This window comes from Lolium perenne, chromosome 4, assembly GCF_019359855.2.
Source record: "Lolium perenne isolate Kyuss_39 chromosome 4, Kyuss_2.0, whole genome shotgun sequence".
Lineage (NCBI taxonomy): Eukaryota > Viridiplantae > Streptophyta > Magnoliopsida > Poales > Poaceae > Lolium > Lolium perenne.
Window position 1 is genome coordinate 285,483,222 of NC_067247.2, and position 4,197 is coordinate 285,487,418.

Genomic DNA, 4,197 nt, shown 5'->3' on the forward strand with positions numbered 1-4,197 from the left:
ACGACTATGAAAACTAGGGTTTGCAGACAATGATTCGATTGATTCTTTGTCCCTCGACTCCCCCTTATATATGAGGTGGAGCCGAGGGATTCGTGCTATACAAGTTTACATAGTCCGGGACGGTTTCTAACTCATCCCGCCAGATCACAAACAACACTTCCTATTACAACTCTATCTTTCCTTAGTAAATCTTGGGCTCCCGAATCTTCTTATTCTTCGGGTATTGGGCTTCCAGTAAACCCCGGGTACCATCTTCGGCAGGCCCATTTGGGATGCCTATGTCAGTAGCCCCCGAGATTTTGCTTGAATCGTAGAGTCAGGGAAAATCTCCATTGTTTATTTTTACTCGAAAGCTTTAACCTTTTATATTTCTTCACATAAAATTCTATATTGTACAGGGATACTGGTAATTGGGGCTAGTTCATCTGACGGATCGTGTACTAGTTAACTGCTCTAGTGGCAATCCGCAAAAACCTACTTCAAAATCACGTCCCCGGACATGATCTCGGGATACTGGTGTAAACGTCGACAGGTGCCGCTTAAGGTCTTACCATTCTGTCGAGTCCCAGTCAAATTTATCGGGTACCTAACGCGTCCGTTAGGATTTTTCTTCGTATCTGTTGATACGGATAAAAGTAGCAGAGCGCAGTCTTTGGCGATGCCACGCCCAGCAGAACGGATCTGGGGTCTTACCTTCGCAAATTTTGCGGCATTCAGAAATTGATCGCAACTTCGGCGTTCTGAGAATATATTGTCGAGTGCTTTTCCGGCTGTTGGAATGGCACATTTTATCGAGTCATATATGACTTATATTGTTCTCCCGATGGGAGTATATGTAGAGTTAATTATAACTCGAAATATACTCTCTTGTTTTTCTATTTTTGTTAATTTCATCGGGCACGCGAACAGCGTTCCCGATGGGAGTAGTTCTGAGGCTACAACCAAGAACTTGTGATTGGTTGTTGGCTCAACATTTTTGTCCACCTTGTCGCTTTTTTTTAATTTCTTCCCAATTTGATCTCTTTATTCTTCTCTCTTTTTTTTTTTTTTTTTTTTTTTCTTTTTTTTTATCTCTCGGGTGCGCGAACAGCTCCGATGGGAGTAGCTCCCGAGGCTACAGCCAAGGACTTGTGCTTGGTTGTAGGCTCCCGCAATTTCTATATTTGTCATACTCGAAAATTTACTTTTTCTCGAAGTAGCCCCGAGCATTTGGGCAAAAACTTGTATTTGATCAAAGGCTCCCGAAGTATTGAATAATTCTTTCTGTCGTCACTTTTCTTTTATTTTTCTTGTCGACATACTTCCCTTAATCAAATTTACTTCATCCTTCTCGAATAGTCGTGAGTTCTCTGCCCTGTGGGTCCATTGCTTCGACCATGTTGACACGTCGTGCAAGTGGGGGACACACGTCCTCCGCTTTTCCTGGCGCACGTACGGTAACGCCTATCTCAATAAAAATACTGTTTTGCCCTTGTGTCTAGAAGATCCATTCTCACCACACGATTTCTTCATCCAACGGCACACAGATTCACAAGATTCTAATATAAACCCTTCTTCAACCTCCGTTCATCCCCTTGCTTGCGCCGCTTACTGCATTCCTCTTCGCAAAACTTCCTGCGCCCAACTCTCTCCAATCTTCCGTTCGCACATACATTGCTCTGCCCACTGCCGTTGATGCCACCGCGCACGCGTCTGACTCGCCACAGCACGCCGGAATCCAAGATGGCCGCCGAGGATCTTGAGTGGGAGAGATCCAAAATCTCCAATCAAGACATTAACACGCTGAAGAGGCTCGGCCTCATGACGAAGGAGGACGCCATCCGCTTTCCTAGCGAAGAAAGCTACCCCAAGCCTCCAATGGAGTATCGGGTTAGTTTTGTTGATCACCTGATCCGCGGCCTTTCAACCCCAATCCATGATTTCCTCCGCGGCCTTCTTTTCGTTTATGGGATTCAAGCGCACCGGTTGACTCCCAATTCCATCCTTCACATTTCTATTTTTATCACACTTTGCGAATGCTTCCTCGGAATCCCTCCCAATTGGGCTCGTGGAAGCGCATTTTCTCGCCTCCGCCGTACGTGGCTCCCACAACGTCACTTATAACATAGGTGGCGTTGTTATCTGGGTTCTGACTGATGTCGATTATTTCGACGTCAAGTTTCCTGATTCTGTCCAAGGATGGCGCAAAAAGTGGCTCTACATCCACGAAGAAAGCGCCAATTCTGTGGAGCACAACATAGTTCCTTTTGACGGAAGTGCCAGGATTCAGCGTCGCCGTTCCTGGGATGCCGAAGCTTCTGAAGAAGAGAAAAAGGCGACAGAGGCGCTCATGGCTCGTATCCGTCATCTTCAAAACACTCGAGGCAAAGAGCTATCTGGTGTTCAAATTACTGCCTACTTCCTTAGGATTAGAGTGCAGCCTCTTCAGGCTCGCAAAAATCCCCTTTGGACGTATTCTGGTGAAAATGACGCCAACAGAATCTCCAGTGATCTTTCTGTAAAGGACTTGGAAAAATTGGTTCGAAGAATTTCTCGATTAGGCAAGAAGGATCCTATTCCCTCCTCCTGTCGAGTGGAACCATACAGTGCTTCCAATCCTCTTCCCGAGGTATTTTCTCTTCTCGAAGTTCTATCTTGTTCTGAACTGTTCCTCGTATCTTATTGCAGTGGTATCTCACTTATTCTCTTTTGTCACTATTTCCTTGTAGAATCATCCTACTATGGCTTCCCTTCCTCCTCTTCCTGAGGATGGAGAGGTCGAAGAAAGAGCCGTTGTCGATGATGTCAACCAGGAGACCCCCTCTTTTGTGAATGAACCCGCAGATTCTCGAAAATCTGCGGTATCTACTGAGAAGGATGCTGCCTCTGAAGATACAACATCAGCGCAATCTCCTCCTCCTGCTGTTTCTCCGAAGAGCAAAAGGAAAAGGAGCAATGCCGAAGATTCCGGGACCTCGAAACCCGAAGAAACTGCTCCTGCACCTCGAAAAGCAGCTTATGATCCATACATCGAGAGTATCATCAGCTCGTAGGTTCCTTGCTCTTTTCCTTTTTTATTTGAAGAATTTTATCTTGCCTTGCTTTTATGCTGCCGCTATTTTGTCACAGTGATGATGAAGAAACACCAACTTTAGATGTGGCTGCTCGAACGAGCACGTCACATACTTTAGTTATTTCGGAAAAAAACCAGTTGAAGGGGAGGAATCGTCGCCTCCTCAACAAAATGTTGATACATCTACTCCTTCGAGCCCCCGTGCCCCTTCACCAAAAAGGGCACGGGTTGAAAAGATTGTTGATCCTGCCCCTCAGTTGGGCAGTTCGTCGCCCCCGCTCCTAGATGATGTAAGTTTGTCGACATCTATATTTTCTTTATTTTGTTTCTTCACATCTTTTTTTTTTATTATTTTTTTTTTTTTTTTTTTTTTTTTTATGCCGATGTTTCTCTTACTGTGTTCACGTTGAACAGCCTATGATCAAGGATCTTCTCCGCATCGGTTCCCAATTTATTGGGTACCGTGAATATGCTAATAGAGCCGAAGGTAACGACTTTCATACTTGTCGTTTTTCCTTAATTTGTCACTCCTGTTACTTGCCGCGATTTTTTGATCTTTCTTCTCTCTTTTTTCCATATCTCGACAGAGAAACTTGCAGAGGCTAACGAACGCGCCGACGCACTGGCTCAAAAACTTGAGCAAAGTGAGGCGGCTCGCAAGAAAGCCGAACTCGCTGCTAGCAAAGCCAAGGTCGAAGCTGATGAAGCTAAGGCGAAAGCTGCTGGTGTCGAGGAACTGCAGAAGAAACTTGAGGATGCGACAGCTGCCTTGGATGAGCACAAAGCTGCACAAGCTTCTCGTGACGAAGGAATCCTCAAGCGTTTGAAGTCGCAAAGTCGACGTACTCTGAGTAATATTATCAATCCCTTTTATTTTACCGCACTTCTGTTTCTTGGTTGTTGACTGATGTCTTGTCTCGTGTGGCAGCCCAAACAAACCAGGATTTTGATCTGGATAATCCTGTCAACGATCCTCTCCTTGACGCACTTTCTTCTCGGAGTTGCAGGGGCGCGAATTTCGTGTAGGCGTGGCAAATGCGAATGCCGGATTGTCGGCGTTGTTCCCTTATTTCTTCCCGAAGAAAGAAGAACCCGCAACTTTCCTTAACCTCGCCAAGATGTTTAATGCTTCGGAAGACCTGGGA

General features: G+C 45.5%; 1 long non-coding RNA gene across 1 annotated transcript; it reads left to right on the forward strand.

Annotated features, from left to right (window-relative positions):
* Positions 1-2,138: 2,138 nt before the first annotated feature.
* LOC139839140 (uncharacterized) lies at positions 2,139-3,560 on the forward strand. The gene is made up of 3 exons (XR_011756832.1): positions 2,139-3,028; positions 3,109-3,342; positions 3,467-3,560. It is a non-coding gene; the product is annotated as an uncharacterized lncRNA (long non-coding RNA).
* Positions 3,561-4,197: the final 637 nt, after the last annotated feature.